Source organism: Mastigoproctus giganteus, chromosome 3 (assembly GCF_048544385.1).
Source record: "Mastigoproctus giganteus isolate SK-2022 chromosome 3, ASM4854438v1, whole genome shotgun sequence".
NCBI classification, from domain to species: Eukaryota; Metazoa; Arthropoda; class Arachnida; order Uropygi; family Thelyphonidae; genus Mastigoproctus; species Mastigoproctus giganteus.
Window position 1 is genome coordinate 10,310,128 of NC_143577.1, and position 18,833 is coordinate 10,328,960.

The 18,833-nt window shown below is 39.5% G+C and overlaps 1 non-coding gene across 1 annotated transcript; it reads right to left on the reverse strand.

Annotated features, from left to right (window-relative positions):
- Positions 1–8,807: 8,807 nt before the first annotated feature.
- On the reverse strand, positions 8,808–8,889 carry TRNAS-GCU (transfer RNA serine (anticodon GCU)). The gene has a single exon. It is a non-coding gene; the product is annotated as a tRNA-Ser (tRNA).
- Between the last annotated feature and the right edge of the window lie 9,944 nt (positions 8,890–18,833).

Consider the following 18,833-nt stretch of genomic DNA (forward strand, 5'->3'; position numbering starts at 1 on the left):
CGGATCAATATTACGTTATTCTTTTACTTAATAAATGATTTTATTCGGAGTTCACTCTCTAGATATCTTTGTTCAGAAACTGATTCTCAATCGATAATAAACTCATAAATAGCTTCATTTTAGCAGTTCGAAATTATTTTAAATCTGTTCAACTCGGTTATTTCGCAAACAAACAAACCTCGAAAATGGGAGATAATTTTCTGGCAGAAAGTAATTCCATCACCGTAATAATTATCACCATAATAAAACCTTTCTTTCTCGCAGTAGAATGATCTTACACGGAATTCATCTCTTGCATTAAAGAAATCGAAAATATCGTGCCTTAGAGAAATAAAGACAAAATATATCAGGAAAAATGAAACACAGAAAAGTGAGAATTTTTACTTATTATGTGATTTCATCCAGCAATTTAAATAAATAAATAAATAAATAAATCTTTATTGTGAAGTAGATTTACAGCACAATATCCCATCACGGCGACGAGCGCCAGGGGTTCACATATAGATAACATAAGTACAAATTCAAATGGCTACAAAATATAGCGAACACATACAAAAGGCTACAAAATACAGATTACAAATGCAAAAAGAAAATAAATACATCATAAAAACAAGGAGCTGAACACAAATAAAGAAAAACAAATACAAGTTGGCAGTGATTCAGGTTTCAAGAGCTTTGATAAACTTGTGTCTGTCCTTCTTTTTACTTATTATGGTGTCGATGTCGGCGTCCACACGGTTGAGGGCAGCGAGCATCTGCTTGGGCAGAAATCTTTCGGTGAGTACAAGCCTGTTGTGGTGAGCCACAAGTGCTGGTACCGACCTTAGGCTTGGCTGTGGAATCCTCCAAGAGCAAGCATTCCAAATATTTGGAGATGATATTTGGCCTGAGATGAGTTTGGCTGTGAAGACCAGCCTCTTTTCAACGATCAAGAACTTCAACCTCGGGATGTCGAGTGCTTGTGCCATCATGGTAGTTGTGGTAGCGGGAGGTAGCCGAAGCTTGTTATTCGCCCATTTCAGTAGCCAGTATTCAGCAGTGTACACCCGCTTAAGGTTTGTATGTGCAGCAGAGGCCCATATTTCTGCACCATAGAGAATGGCAGGGTAGACGGTGGAGGTGATGAACCTTTTAACAGTGGCAGGATGTCGGACGTGTAGCAGCTGCTGCTTTGAGATCCACCGTAGACGAGAAAATCTGGTACTGAGTTTGTCGATCTGGTGGACAAAGGACATCTTTTGGTCGAACAGAACGCCAAGGTCTGTGTGCGAGGGTACGTTTGGTATTCGTACCCCTGCGAGTGAAACGTTGAGTACTGTCGGCATGGATTTAAGGGAGAATATAACCTGAGCAGACTTCAGAGGGTTGATTTTTAGATTGAAGTTTGCCAGGTACAATTCTAGATCCTTAAGTTGGGAATTGATCCTGTTGCTAAGCTGGGCGGGGTCGTCGCCAGGGTTAATTGGAGTCAGCAGTTTGAAGTCATCGGCATAGCATAGGAGACCATTCGTTGAGGCAATAATGGGCACGATGATGGCTGTGAACAGGACACCAGACAGGACACCCCCCCCTGCGGTACTCCAGCAGTAATGTCGCAGGATAGGGTATGTTGCTGCCGATGGAGAATAAGTATTCTGTGACTGAGAAGTGATTCCAAAAAGCACAGCATATCACCTCGAATGTGAAAATTCTCCTTAAGTAGGAGGAGCAAGGCCGGAATCGACACGGCATCAAAGGCTGCGCTTATGTCGAGGTATGTGGTTGCTAGCTCAGCTCTTTGTTCGAATGCTGAGAGAATGCGTTCTGTGGTGGCTGCCAAGTTAGTGATCGATGATTTTCCTGCGATAGCATAATGGATTTCAGGTGGTTTCGTCTGGAGGATTTGTTGAGTGATTGTGGGTAGCAAAGCCTTTTCAAGAGTTTTTAACAGACAAGAGGCAACTGATATGGGTCTGAACTGGCTGACGTTTGAGGCAAATTGGTTTTTGGGGATGGGGTACACTCTGTATTTATTCCACTGGGGTGGAAAATAATGCTCAGCGAGGCATCTGTTGTAGATCGAGAGAAGAGGGCCTATGATGAATGTGCTTAAGCATTTGATCATAAATTGTGGAATTCCATCCTCCCCAACAGTGGCTGTTGTGGGAAGGGAATTGATGGCACGTATGAGCTCCTGTTCCGTGATCTGGATAGTCCCTAGGACATCTGAAGGGTTTTCATAGTCAGGCTGGACAACTGTAGATGGGACTGTGGTTGTATTTGAAAATCTGGCGATGTATTTGAGCCATTCTTGAGGATCAAGCATGTGATTGAATCCACCATGTGGGGCAGCATAGAATGGCTTTCCTTTCCTCAAAGTGCGGTTAAGGTTCACTTGGATTGCGTCAGCTTTCTTTCGATTAAAGTGGGCCCTGGCACGGGAAAAGGCGATTCTGTCTTTACAGTCATTTGTATGCTTCCATTTCTTAGGTAGGACTTGTTTCATTTTGAAGCTGTTGTTAAGATCAGCAGTCCACCACGATCTGGGAACGGGGAGTTACTGTTACTCGTTTGGTGGCAGCATAGTCGGTGACGGATTTAATCCAGTCAGACAGGAGTGTCACTGCAAGGCTGAGGTCGCAGTCAATGAGGACATCCCAAGGAATGCAAGATGCTGCTTCTACACAGAGTTGAGGATTAAGGTATTTAGGTGCTGAAACGTATTTGACTATTTTGTTGTCAGGGATGTTGAAGTTTGGCACCTGCAATGACCATGTCAACACTATGGGCTGGTGATCAGACAGGAAGAATGCGATGGGATCATCCTCAGCTGTGCATGGTGTTGAAGCAAAAGCGAGATCCAGTAGGTTCAATCCCCTGGTGGGGTTCTCATTGACCCGTATCATGTTGATGGATTTGAAGAACTCGCAGAGCCTGATAAAGAGGTGATGTCGGTTTGGAGGCAGGTTAAAATCACCACAAACAAGGCGTTGTGCAGACGGACGAAGATGGTTTAAGAGCCAATTCCCCAAATCTTCAATAATTTCAATTGTAGGCCCTGGGGGAATATACACAGATGCGATATCAATGTGGCTGGAGTGGAAGCGTAGCGAGACTATAATCGCTTCGAAATCTTCAGTTGTAGTTGAGGTCGAATTCTCATATGAGAATAGGGAGGAGTTGTACAGTATGGCTACTCCACCGCCTCTAGATTGCTCCCTGGATGCAGACAGCATGTTGTAACCAGCAATAGCTGAGCAGAAGAGTGTATCTTGATTAGGTTGAAGCCACGTTTCTGCGAGGCAGACCACATCAGCGACCTGGGAGAGAAAGATCTGTTCTGCTGAGTCTAGTTTGTTCCTAATGGACCTGATATTTTGGAAGTAGACCCTGATGACAGGTGTTCGACGGACTTCCGTCCTGATTGGAGGTGTTCTGAGTTGGCGTGTTCGAAAGCGAACGGCTCGACGTCCTGACGAAATATGGACTGGTATTTTATGGGGTCCATCACCTAGGGGACTCAGGATACTCTTATCATGGCGGAGTGGTGCCTTAACTGTGGGGTTTGGCAGAGCAGTGGTACGAAAGGAGGACTGTTGAGATCTTTGGAAGTTGTCCGGGAACAAGTCCAGTCAGCTGTGGGTAGTGATGTTGCAGACTTGGTTTTGGTGCAGAAGTGGAGGTTGGGGAAGGTGACTGGTTCTCCTATTATAGTAGGGTCGAATAATGGTGCCAATAGGCCAGATAGATTCGGTTCCAATTAAATTGAACAGGTCCTGTGCGCATTCAACCCTGAACGATGCGCAGCGGGGGTTCCTGGTGTGAAGTTGCTGCACCTTTAGTCGAAGGTTTAGTTGATCACGTAGAACTTCAGCAACATGATTTGCTGTGGTAGTTGGGGCTAAGCGAGATACGAAAAGTCCGCTAGAGGATCTGGACTTCTGCCGTCTGGGAGGTGTGTGGGAAGGCTGCAGTTTGGAGTTGGTCGATGTGCCAATTCGAAGCCATTCACGTGAAGCCGTACTTGTTCGTTGGCTCACTCTGAGGTTCCTACTTGTACTTTCCTCTGGTTGCATAGGATAGGATGGATATGCAGTGGGGTGAACTGGGAGTGGAAATTGTAATGTGGAGGAATCCGCTGGTTCGAATATTGAATTCGCTCCGACACTTAATCCCAGGCCTTGTGAATATGAGAATTGCGAATGAGGTATGACAGGACAGGCATTGCCAAGAGTTGGGTATGAAGGTGGAAATGATGACTTTTGCCTCATTGGCATAGAGGTAGAGAATTCGTTATTGCAAGTAAGAGAGTTTATGCATGCGGTGCCATTGACCGTAGGTGGAGCCTGCTTCTGTAATTGTGGAAACCTCTCATTTGTTGAGTGGTGATTAATATCAGTTGCCCTTTTCAGGTTCTTCTTGAGCGCACGTGAATGATGCGCTTTTGTGGATGGTTTTTGTCCTTTCCCATCTGTTTTTAGAAGCTGGCTGGAGTGAGGAGATGGCGCTCGACGAAATCCTATGTTTAGCCGTTTTTCAGATTCGTTCCTACCTGGAGCTTCTGATGGAGGACTGGGGATTGATTTTTTGCTACATTCGTGGCAGACTGATACTGTAATGGCCTTTGGATAATTTTTATATAATCTACGAAGTTCGTCTGAGTTCAGAAGGTTAGTGAGTTTGCTCGGATCTGCTAGCTTACTCAGTTCGATCTTATTATAGATATCAAGGAGTATAAATTTCATCTCCTTGTTTTCTTTGTGTAGCACTGTGATGTCGTCTTGTAGCTGTGCCAGTTGTGCTTTTGAGATTTCATTTCCATGATCTATTTTCGCTATTGCTTCTGATGAGGGTGTCCTGAAGTTTAATAATTTATTTTCAAGCTGATTAAATCTGGAGATCAGCCGCTCGGTACTCTCAACAACTGCGTCCTTGGTTCCAGAATATGACACACCGGGTTCAGGTATCCTCAGTTCTAGAAGTTCGTCAGGTTTCGCACCTGTGATGTCGGTTCTCTGTTGCCCTGAGTCCTTTAACTGTGTAAACTCAGCAGAAAGTTGAGAGATTGCGGTCTGAATTTCGTTTACAGAATCACGTAGCTGAATAAAATCCCGAAGGGATACGCACTCCGGATCGGTTTGTAAGTTAGGTGAAGTGTCATCGATATTCCTCGAGTCATTTTCTGCTTGTTTGCAAAGTTGACATTTCCAAGAATTTTTAATTTTCTTTGCGAGTCTTTTCAGATTAGCGTATGGGCTACATGGCCCACAGAGGCGAACGGCTTTGCACGAAGTGCACACGAGGACATAGTCAACTTGATAACCACACCCTGTGCAAGTAGTAGGTTCGCTCATGGCTGCAGAAACCAAAGGTAATTACGATTTAAAGGATTAGCAGCGTCCTTGAAGACAGTGAAAAACTGAACGGCAAATACAGAAAATCCCCGGGGAGTTGGAAGTATTGTATCGTATTGATAAAATCAGCCAAGAAATCATATAAAATAAAACATTACCTGAGGAAGATGCAAGCCATTATTACTGGACAGATTATCAATTCAAAAATTTATATACGTATCGTATACACAGCAATATCCACTAGGCCTAACTGTCAACAATGCGCGTGTGGCTACAGCAAAGCGTTAGCAGACTGCTAAACCTAAAGGGATTTGGTAAATGACGAGAGAGTGCAGACAAGATAACCCTCGTAATAACAAAATTTTTTTACCCACGTAATCCTCTTGCGAAGTTCTTTTAGCTGGTACACTTTTTCAGTGGAAGAAAACACTTTAAACACATTAAAATAACTCAACATTCAGGAGCCCCAGAACAGGAGCTCCAGAACACTCCAGCTACACTGAATGACGGCCATATCGGCCATATTTACTTTCGTTAATGACTTTTTTTGTTGGTCGCAGGCTCTACGTTATCATTCTAATAATTTTGTACCTGTTTAACAATTGGGTTAAGCAGGTAGACAATAAGAAAACAGTTTGCTTATAAAAGAGATCACACAGTCTTTGCACCTGTTTACAACGATTTTTTCTGGGAGAAAAGTAAATTACACAAAATTAGGAGATTTAGAGCAATGATAGGTTTTTTTTTAAAGTAATCGGAATGATGTGCAAAATTAAAGAGAAAACAGAGTTTCAGGGGAAAATGATAGTTGGATGCCATAGTGAAAATGTCTATAAAGTTACTGCTTGGGAATTAAACATTCCCATGTAGACAATTGGCAACATTCTACACAAATGGAAGCGCAGAGGAGATAGTGAACGCAAGAAACGGTTGGACACCAGATCTCCGATACGAAACCCTAGTTAACCTGAGTTACAACTGGCAGCAGCCACAGACAAACCTTTGTTTTCTGGACACCCAGAGAGCTGTATTCCATGAATGACCTGAGCCAACACTTCGTTTACATTTTTTTTGAGTCTCTTTCTATCCCTTCAATATTCTAAATCCTTAGAAATATTTAAAAGAATCATGAAAACTGACTGCGCGTATCCGTATAAATTATGTAGTTAACCAAGAATAAAGAATGAAGTTAATCCGGAAAAAAATATTTTCCGGATTAACTTCAGAATTGAGTTCAATTTCTTGTTTATCAGAGTGAAGGTTTCTTGCACTGAACTTTACTAGCATCTAATTTGAACAAAAGTAAAGGAAGTTCTTGTATAGTTCATTGAGCACTAGTCTTTAAACCAAGATTGTGAGTTCGATCTGCGCTCTGGTGTTTATTTTCCCTACTCTCTCTAATTATTATTTATTTATTTTTATTTTTTTTGGGAAAATTTTAAATAAATGTTTCTTCGTTCGCTGTCACTTTTCTGATATCCTTTCTTGTTTAGACACAAAATCCAAATCGAACAGAAGCTTCCAATGAATTTCATTTCTCTCGGAATGTATTTCAAATTTTTTCAACTCCATTATTTTGCAAACAAACGAACCAAAAACACATGGAGCTACCTCAGTATCACAGTTCAGGCCAATTATGAAAGAGTCATGCATCCTCAAAGTTATGGAGAAGTGCTTTCTTCCCATCTTAACCAACCAGGTTCTCCCATGCAATTCACAATTTATCCTTTATGCACTGAAACGCAGGTCCACCATCACCGACATGCTAGCAACCACTAACACCATTCTGGAGGCTCTACAAGACAGGGAGGAGATGGCAATTGTGTATCTAGATATCCAGTCTGCCTTCGACTGCATTGACGTCCAACCCCTCCTTCAGATATGTGAGGAGGGATACCAGATTAAAGGAAATATGCTTGAATTCTTAAAGTCGCTTCTTACTACCAGGGTTCTTCACCTGACGGTGAATAAAAAATCCTTTACTATGAAAGTCAATGTAGGTGTTGTTCAAGGCGGAGTTCTGTCTGGGTTCCTCTTTACTGCTGCCATCCACCCATTCCTATGCCAGGAAATGGATTTTCTTAGTTATGCAGATGATCTGAACCTCCTCTATCGGATCCATGGGACCGACCAACCTGAGACTGCTTCTGATACCATCAACAACAGCCTAAAATCTCTTGTTAAGTACTTATCACAGTTCTCTCCCTCCAGATTAACCCAAATAAATCTGCACAAATGGTGTTCTCACTCAAATCACACCCAACTCAACTAAACCTGAAAATCCATGGAATATATTTACTGGTTTCTTCAGCCAGTCATTACTACGGTTCTGAAATCTAGGCGTCGGCAGTAAAAACCACGCTAAAAACCATATCATCTGATGAGTACTGGCTTCTTCGGCGGGTGCTCTTCAAGCACAAGCTTCCACCCCTCACACATACTTCAGAAATGACCAAACTTCTAAACTACAGAAAAGTCTCAGAACGGATCTTCACCCTCCCCTTACTTGTCACCATTAAAATGATAGCGGGTGAAATCAACACGCCAAGTTTTTGGTAGATTTGTAGTTGGAGAATCCTTCCGAGACCCTTAAGGGCCCTCCCTCCTTTACTGTCCGTGGCGGGGAGGCTCAGGAAAAGCGACAGATTCCTGCCAATGGAGATGCTCCAAAACGTCCAAAATATGGATGCTGACTACAATAAATTCATTGAGAACAAAGCCTACAGAAGACGTATCATCAGGGAGCAGCTCTCATCTTCAACCGAGTAACTGTCACTATTTTTCCTTGATTGGTTTGTTGATATTGTAAAAAAAAACAAAACAAAACTGTTTTCATGTGTTTAAAACTTAATTCTTTGCTTTTAGAGTTTTAGTTCGTTTCTATGTTAAACCCCTAGCATTTTTTCTGTTATGGGCATTGCATCAGGCATACATGTAAAATTTATTTATTTTCGCTGATTGCAATAAAGATATTACAACCTCGAAATTTTCCCAAACATAAAATACGTGTTAATTTTCTATCAGAAAATAATTCGGTCATAATAGTAAGAAATAACTTCCATATTTCTTCTTCACTGCAATGAACTTACGAAAATCCAGCGATTTATTTCGATTATGAGAGTGAACTAGCTTGTCCTACTGCAGGTGAGGGTTGGAATAATTAATCTTTCTCATAATTTGGTGTTCCGGTTACATTTTAAGGCGCTTGGAACCTCCTGTTCATAAGCAACGCGTACAATACATTTTCTGGAGGTACTTGGAGGCTCAGAGGGCTATCTGAAAGGTGTAGACACACGGGAGTATGATGGTGTAAACAGTGAATCCTATTGGAGATAAATACTGCTTCCTGTAGAATTGCATAGGGAAAGAAACTATACTAGACATGCACACTTGTGTGCAAGCAGATACGGAAAACTATACAATGATCTAGTTCACATTATGAATTTTAAAGGGAATAAAAATATCCAAAAGACACAACGAGGATAGGATTCGAACCCACGCGGGGAAACCCCAATGGATTAGCAGTCCACCGCCTTAACCACTCGGCCACCTCGTCTGCGTTTTTATTCCTTCATTTCTCTTAAGCACACTTTGGAGACAGGATGGGACAAGCTTATGTGGAGTATTTTCAGGGTACAATAAGATAATCTTCTCTGATTCTTGTAATTCTCATAAGGTTGGTAATAAAATAGGAACAGTTAACAATATAAAAGCTAATATTCATTAGCATTCAGGATTGCTCTGCTCTGTTCTGCCAAAAGCTGAACCGAGTAGTTCCACAAGCAGACATTGCAAAACAGGAGCTGCTGAAATAAATAAAGCAGCCTACGTTATAATGGTGCGATGAAAATTGAGCCAAGAGATAAGTAATGAAACTTATGTTTGTGACTTGTTTGTAAAAATACAAGAAAACATTTTCTTAAGTTTTTACAGTGCACACTTAACATTATTATCCTTGAAGAAAGAACGGTTAACCAAGTCCTACGTAGCCCCTAGTCTAAATCGCAGAACAGATTATAATATTATCTTTAATGAAAACCTAGGCGATCTATATTGGGCAAAAAATTCATCAAGCCTCCCATACGCTTCATTTATATGTATTTCTTCAGTGTCATTGGAGTTTACATCTGAGGGAATGCCTTCTTATTTGTATGTTGGTGAAAATCGTAAAGAATAGTGAAGGTTCTTTTCAGTTGAAGCTGTAATGAAATGCTGAATTTTTGACACAGGTTATGCTTTTATTTTGTGCAGTGCAGTGACGTGTACACGGTTGGTTGTTGAGGGGTGGAGAAAATATTACACATAACCTGCTCCTTAGTACAAAAAAATTGAAGGCAAAACTTTGCATAAAACTCATATTATTGCTTCATTTGGTGTTTCATACCCGAACAGAGAAAAATAATACCAAAAGTAATTTAGCAGAGCGTGGTTTCGATCCACGGACCTCTGGGTTATGGGCCCAGCACGCTCCCACTGCGCCACTCTGCTATACATGAATGTATTCAACACCTCATGTATATAATATAGTGCAATAAAAATTTTCCTGCTCAATTTGCCAGTGCTAGAATCAAGATAGCGGCGAAATCAAAAAGGCGTGGAGGTAATTGTACAGCTCGACATTACCATCGCCATTCTGTCAACAACAAACATGAATTAAAAGTAGGAACAAAAAAGATAATTATTTCTATAAGGCAATGGTTATTGCGCATCTCGAGTACTGCATACAGCTCTGGAAACTTAATTTTGGATGGATGTGGGTCTACAGAAACGGGTGCAGAGAAGAGCAACAAGACTTGTCAGAGACACAAAACAATATCCTTTACAAGGCATCATTTTACAAGGTACAAAGATATCCTTAATTAATTTATTTTTTTATAGGCAGGCTAATGGTCGTAAAGTGTCTAAAATGTCTAAAATGGTCGTAAAGTGTCTAAAATTCGTCTGATGATATGTATAATAAATTTTATAAATTCCTGAACTTTTAAAATCGGGCAAATTTTACCAAAAATATAATAAAAAAAAATAAATTAATAAACTAAAAATTTTACAATACTGAAATAAAAAAGCAATCCGGCGCTCGTATTATAATCTGTTCTTGTGAACAGAAGTAATCAAATTGCACAGAGAATACAATGCACTGAATTCTCATAGCAGCACAAACTGTCCTTTCAATGGGTTAACAATTCTTTGCACTATTTTCAAATAGCTAGTCTCTCCAAAATTTCCAATTAATTGGCAATTTGTTTAAAATATGGGATTGCTATAAAGATCTGTTTCAGAAGTAACTGGTTGCTCATTTGATAAAGCGCAGACAAAAACATTTGTTAAAATGTTTTTAGATGCGAACTGCAAGGCAACAGCTCAAATCTGATTTCAGTTATGAAAGTTGTCAAGTAGCTTAAGTAGATATCTGTTGAGTTCCAATTCCGTGAATGAGGTGAGGAATTTTTATTGGTCTTTTTCACAAGTGGCTGGGTTAATTCAGGTCAGAGGAGTTCACAAGATAGACAGATTACAAGAAACAGCACCGTATTCAGTAGTCACGGGCTTGAACCCCGTGTCTACTGAATACGCAATTCAGTATTCCGTATTCAGGAACTTCTTCTTCTTTAATGCTGCCGAATGGCGTTTGCGACTTCGTTTTGATATTGTTCTCTGTCTAGCGCTGCGTGTAGAATTTGTGCTGTTGTCATGTGAAGCCAGGTGTTGATGTTATCTAGCCATGCCATTTTCGGTCTGCCTGGGCGTTTCTTGCCTTCGATCTTTCCCTCCAGGATGAGTGGTAGTAGGTGATATTTTTGTTGGTTCCTAGCGATGTGACCTAGGTATTTGCATTTCCTGCTGATGATGGTTTTGAGCAGGTCCCGTTCCGTGTGCATGTCCTGCAGGACCTTGCGTTGGTTATCTTGGCTGTCCACGGAATTTTCAGCATTCTTCGGTAGAGCCACATTTCGAAGGCCTGGAGCTTTTTTGTAGTGGCTGATGTTAGAGTCCAGGTTTCTACACCGTAGAGCAGTATTGGCCAGATGTAGCATTTCAATGTGCGTAATTTGAGCATGATGTTCAAGCTTCTGTCGGTGAGGAGGGTTCTCCATTTGGTGAATGCCTGCCTGGCTTGTTCAATTCTGCTTTTGATTTCGGCCTCATGGTTCAGCTGGTCATCAATGAGTACTCCGAGATACTTGAAGCGGTGTATTTGCTCTAATTTTTCGTTGTTTAGTTTGATCGTGATATTGCTTGCAGTCCTGCTGACCTTCATCACCTTTGTTTTCTTTTTGTTGATTCGTAGCCCCCATGCTTGGCTTTCTATGTCCACTTCGTTCAAGATGGTCTGTAAATCTTGTTCTGAATCCGCTATTAGTGCTGTGTCATCGGCATATCTTAAGTTATTGATGTAGTGTCCGTTAACTTTTATGCCGATGTTCTTGTCAGCCAGTGTTTGGTCGAAGATCATTTCCGAATAGATGTTAAAAAGAATGGGAGATAATGGACAGCCTTGCCGGACGCCTTTCTTTATTGGAATTGGGTCTGTCAGGTCGTTGTCATAGCGAAGCCGGGCTGTTTGATTCCAGTAGAGAGTTGTAATAAAGTTGATATCATTGTTTTCAAGCCCAAGTTTTCTCAGTCGGTCAATTAGGCGGTCGTGGTCTACTGAATCGAAGGCTTTCTCGTAGTCAATAAAACATATATACACGTCTTTTTGATGTTCATAGCACCTTTGTAGCAATATTTGTAAACAGAAAATTGCTTCTCTGGTGCCTAGTCCCCTGCAGAATCCGAACTGTGTGTTTCCTAGTGCACTTTCGCACTTACATCTTATCCTTTGCTGAATCACCTTGAGGAAGACTTTTAGCACCTGGCTCATTAGACTGATCGGCCTGAAGTCTTCGCATTTCCGGCTGGTAGCCTTTTTTGGTAGGGCCACAAAGATGGATTGGAGCCATTCGGATGGAATGTCGTTGTTGTTGTAGATTTGATTGAACCATTTCGTTAGTTGTTGGATGTTGCTATAGTCTAGTTGTTTCAGCAGTTCCACATGAATCTGATCAGGTCCACAGGCCTTGCCTGACTTTGTTATTCGGATGGCATGTTCCACTTCAGATGTTAATATGTGGAGATTGTCTTCCTGTGTTTGTTGTTGCGTTTCTGCCGGTTTTCTGTTGGTGCCGAACAGATTGTATATATAGCTCTTCCAGGTGTCGAGTTTGGCTTGTTTGCTTAGTATAGGTTGATTGTTGTCCGTATATAAACTTGGGATAGGAGCCGGTTTGTAGATGTTTCCAGCTTCTTTAAGCTTCTTGTGCAGGTTATAGTTGTCATTTTTCTTGATTAGGTCTTCGATTTCTGCACACTGATCTTCCATCCATTTTTCCTTCGCCTTCCGGATTTCCTGTTTGATCTTTTGTTGTATTTCTTTGTACTTTTCCCGGTTGTTGTTGCTTTTGAATATTCTCCGTTCATCCATTAGGTCTAGTATGTGCTGGGGCATCCACCGTTGTTTCTTTTTCGACGCCTGATGTCCTAGCAGGGTTTCTGCTGTTTCATTGATGCACTGTTTGAGTGAACGCCCGAATGCTTGCACGTCTGTTGTTACTTCTTCGATCGATCGGATTGTAGTGTTGAGATGAAGCTGTACTTGTCGCCTGTTGGCGGTGTTCTTCAGTTTCTCCAGGTCGATTCTTTTTGTTGTGCTTGTGCGTTTGACTGCTCGTAATTTAAGACGTAGTGTTGCTATTACTGGGTTATGGTCTGATGATATGTCAGCTCCGGGGTAAGTTTTTGCCTTGAGGACACTTGACTTATATCTGATGTTGATTAAGATGTAGTCAATTTGGTTCCTGACGATATTGTTGTCAGAGTCTTGTGGTGAGGTCCAGGTGTATAGTCGACGAGGTGGTAGTTTGAACCAAGTGTTGGCAATGCTAAATTTTTCTTCTTGGCAGAACTGGACGAGTCTATCGCCTCGTTCATTCCGTGTCCCCAAGCCATGTTCTCCGACTATATTTTGTAGCTTTCCTTGACCGTCAAGGAAAGATATTCAGCGGTTACAAGTTGAATAGAGTTAAAATGGTTCTGAATGAAAAAGACTTACAGATTAAACAGGTGGTGAGAAAAGCACATTGTATCCTGTGTATCCTATATGTAGGACCTTTACGAACAGAGGAAAGGAAGTCTTTATCTCTCTGTATAGGTCATTGGTCTTATACAGAGAGATAATGAATATTGCATATTGTGTTCTGGTCTGGAAGAAGGATTCTACGTTTTTAATATGGGGATTAAAAAGAGGACAAACAGATGAACTGAAGGTGTTAAATTTTCACTGATAAAAAAGAGAAGAACTAGGGACAGACACACATACGAAATTTTATGGACTAATAGAGGGATACGTGAAATTTACCTTCGGGCATCGTGTTCTAAATCATTGAAACGAATTCGCTGCCTTGTTGGCCAAGGAAAAGTGCGGTAAAGATCAAAGCTAAATTGAATAACATATTTTTTGGCAACGGAGAAGGCTAAAATGGTAAAGGTTTATTTTTATTTATTAATTAATTTATTATTTTTTAAATTGTTATTATTATTATTATTTGGTTGAATTAAACGATCCCTTTCCTTGCAATATTAATCCACAAAATGTGAAATATAAATTATTAAGAGGGTAATATTAGCTTTAATCTATTCCAGTATGTTCATTATTTAGATTCTCTAAGAAAAGTAACTGCTGTCATCCCATTTATGCTTTTCTGGGCAATCATTGTATACAAGTTGATTATTTGGAAGAAATAGGCGGGCACAGTAATAAAAATAAGAGAACATTTTTTATTAAAAAATTGGAAAAGTGAAAACATAGTAAAGAACATTACAGTAATTAAATTGAACATTTTGCATACTAATTGAAAAAGAAAACTTTCTCAGGAGTGGGATTCGAACCCACGCCCACAAATCACAACTGCTTTTTATGGAAAGAATAATCCTTTGGCGCCTTAGACCGCTCGGCCATCCTGACAGAATAACAATTAATTTTATGTTCTCTTGATGAATAAATATATACTAACATGTAACCAAATATGATTACGTGTTCATAAGTTCAGATTAGTTATTCCCAACCTTTTTCTCTTAGCAAATCCTTGAACAATAATTTTAGAGTTTACAGCTATTAATTACCTTTTGATTGTTAATTAATTTAAAAATATATATATTAACAGCTGGAATGTACTGAATTTGTTAAAATTAGAGTTTCTGTCATGTACTTTTTTGTATGATTGAGGTGTATAGAACCCTAAATGGTTTGAGCAAATGGTTTAAACTATCAACTTCCATCTGTCGTTGTGGAAATTGACAGCTTAAATAAATTCAAGGAAGAACTGGACAAACCTTTGGAGCGAATGGATGGCTGAAATGGGGGAAAAAAAAACCATGCACCTATTGCCTGATTCCAATTCAGCCACGTTTTGAAAAAGCCCTTAAAATTATTGGCATCAGTGTTGGAATTCGAATTCGGAACTTTCCCATATGGAATGAGGAAAACGGTGATTATCTCGATTGAGCACACCCATGAGGGCTCAGTGACTGGAGAAATGTTTCCATTTCAGACGAAGTTCAGGAATAAGACCTCCTAAAGAGGGAATATGAAACAGTCAAGAAAACTAATTACTTTCAATTTAAACGATGATAAATTTGATATTTTTCAGTTTTTTAGAGTATATGTCACGATCAATTTTCAATTTGTGTAATTTGACATCGTAATTTTTTACAATATTCTAATATAACTGTTATAATTTAATAAACGATTGTAATATTTGTGTTTGTTTATATCTAAATAAACAGAAATTAGTGGAGAAGTTTAAAGTACAGTATACGGACCTGGGGAGGTTGCAACCTACAATTCTAATAAACTGTTGCTTTAAGAGAGAGACAGACAAAGACAAGGCTGTTGGCACCAAGAATTGGGTTGGTAAAACATATATGGAGTTAGAGAAAGGTACTGGAGCTAGTGAGTGACCATGAACTGCTAGTCGAATTTCTCCTCACTGTAATCAAAGGTCTCTTGGATGCAACGTTAACAGCATATAAAAGGGCTAACAAAATATCACTAACAGAAGTGCCTGTATAACTCAGCAGTTAGAGCATTGGTCTTGTAAACCAGTAGTCGTGAGTTTAATATTCATTACGTGCTCCTTTTTAATTTTAATAAATCATTTTTCGTTGGTGTTCACTCGCTACATATCTTTTTTCAGAAACTGAATCCTAAACGAAAAAACTCACAGCTAATTTAATTCAGCAGTCAAAAATTACTTTCAATCTCTTCAACTCCATTATTTCACAAATAAACGAACCTCGAAATTAGGAGATAATTTTCTGGCAGAAAGTAATTCAGTGATCATAATAATAAGAGATTTCTATGTTCCTTCCTGACAGTAGAATGAACTTATATAGATTCACCTCTTGCAACAGAGAAATAGAAACAAATACAAAATATATTAGGAAAAATGAAAAACAGAAAGTGAGAATTAATTTTCACTTATTGTGTGAATTCAACGAGCGATTAATAACTTACTCTCCTGCAAGTAATATCTTTCTCTCCTGCAAGTCATTCTAATAATTTTGTACCTGCTAACACCTGGGTTAAGAAGGTACAGACGACAAGAAAGCAGTTTTCTGATAAAAGAGATCATATAATCTTTGCACCAAATTACAACGTTTTTTTCTGAGAACAGAAGTAAATTACACGAAATACGGAGATTCAGACCAATGATAGATTTAAAGAAAAATGCTATAGGTTTAAAAAAAAACCGATCAGATGGATTCGAACTTGGCAAAAATCCAACGAATCACACTCTGTCGCTTTAATCCCTTGGCCATCTTATCTACTATCATGTCTCTCTGGCTTTCCTGAAGCACACATTACATAGCTACTCACCAGAGCGGTTTGTATGGCACTTAGCTAATTTTTATAATCACATTTCGAAATGGGGCGGAATAAGGTTAAAAATTCAAGTACAAAGCATTTCTGTTGCTCTACTTCTCCAAATATATTAAGATGGTTACTACTGATTAATCAGACATTACATCCAACTGTCGGGATCACATTTTACATCCTTTACTTTGGCTTATACTCACTGAAATGCTCCCTAGATCTTTTGTTTATCCGATGACTGGTTTGGTTTCTGAAGGAATCAACATTAGCTCGTTGTATATGTATAGCCACTGGATACGCTGTCATAGTAAGAGCCATTCTCTCTACACGCTTATATTCTGCAACCCAGTTTTTGACCATGGCATATGAAGCGCAAGATTCCCCTAATGTTTGCTGCATGTCTTCATAAATTTCTTTCGGCGAAACCCTTAAATGAAGGTCTCACTGACTGCACTGTGCTTGATTCTCTCAACAGTCACTATCTTCATTTATCTGCCACTATTTAACGTCCTCTGGAAAGGAGGACACCCGAAATTTTCTCTGAACGCACAAGAAGTCAAGCACAGATTACAAATATTGTCTTTTTTGAAAACCTTTGCGATGTATAATGAACTAAAAACTCTTAAATCCCCTAACCCCCCTGGTATATTTAATCTTTCAGTATCATTTATTATCAATTAATTAAATTGCATCGTTTTGGTTATATCTCATATTGTGAATGCCTTCACAACGATGATAACCAAACCGATGCCAATTTAATTAAGTAATTTAAATACTTTGGTAGATAGCTATGTCAAAATGATGCTTTTGCACTAACCTACATGTTAGTCACTCTATATCGAAGCATGAGGCCTTTGCCCTTAAATATTTATAGTCTACATCACTGCACACCATCAGGCATCTCTCATATTGTGGAGTTGCACTTCATAACTGGGTTGTCACTATTGCAACACCAGGGTACCTGCCCACCCACCGAAGAGAAGCCAAGCTTGGAAACGGTGCCGTCTGCGTTGCCTGATGGCCACTGAGTTTCCTGGAATAGGTAACAACAATCTTCTCTACTGGGGAAGCGTTGCCTATTCGAGGAATATACTGTCCCTTTCTTCCTTCTACGGCATTTCCTTCCTCTACCTCTCCTACTCTCACCTTCCTACATCTTTATCTCTTTTCTAAGTCTAATAGGGATAGTATGAGGATAACCGAGAACTTTATCCCATACCATATTTCAAAACGATGCCGTCTAGTATCCGCTGAGAATAAATAACAGTAGTCTTCTCCACTGGTAAAGTGTTATTTATTCAAGGTAGTACAATACTATGGCAAATCGTTATGAAGGCATTCACAATATGAGATATAACCAAAATAATGCCAATTTAATTAATTAATTTAACTACTTTGGTAGATGGCTATGTTAAAATGATACTTTTGCACTAACCTACATGTTAGTCATTCTACCTCGTAGCATGAGGCCTTTCCCGATCTTGTAGGAATTAGTTCAGCGTACAAATCCACAATCTACAGTACAAACTGTAGATTGTGGATTTGTATGTGGACGCCAGTTGCCAGTTGTAACTCAGTTAACCTGAGTTACAGCAGCCACAGGCCAACCTTTGTTTTCTGGACACCCACAGAGCTGTATTCCATGAATGACCTGAGCCAACACTTCGTTTACAATTTTTTGAATCCGTTTCTATCGCTTCAATCCTCTAAATTCTTTGAATATTTCTAAGGATCACGAGAACTGATTGCGCGTATCCATATAAATTATGTAGTTAACCAAGAAAAAAATATTTTACTGGATTAACTTCAGAATTGAGCTCAATTTGTTGTTTTTTAGAGTGGTTTTTGCACTGAACTTTACTAGCATCTAATATGAACAAAAGTAAAGGAAGTCTTTGTATAGTTCATTGAGCACTGGTCTTGTAAACCAAGGTTGTGAGTTCGATCTACGCTATGGTGTTTATTTTCCCTACTTCTCTCTAATTATTATTATTATTTTTTTTTTTTTTGAAAGTTTTTAATAAATGTTTCTTCGGTCGCTGTTCACTGAAGAAAATATTTCAAATTTCTTCAACTCCATTATTTTGTAAACAAACGATCCTGGAATATTTCCCAAACATAAAAGACGAGTTAATTTTCTATCAGAAAGTAATTCAGTCATAATAGTAAGAAAAAACTTCCATATTTCTTCCTCAACTTAAGAAAACCCAGCGATTTATTTCGATTATGAAAGTGAACTAGCTTGTCCTACTGCAAGTGATGGTTGAAAGAATTTATCGTTCTCATAATTTGGTGTTTCGGTTACATTTTAAGGAGCTTGGAACTCCTGTTCATAAGCGACACGCAAAATACATTTTCTGGAGGTACTTGGAGGCACACAGGGCTATCTGAAAGGTGTAGACACACGGAAATATGATAATGTAAGCAGTGATCCCTTTACGAGATAAATACTGCCTCCAGTAGAATTGCGTAGGGAAAAGAAACTGTACAAGACATGCGCACTTGTATGCAAGCAGATACAAAAAACTATACAACGATCTCTTTCACATTATGAATTTTAAAGCAAATAAAAATATCTAAAAGAC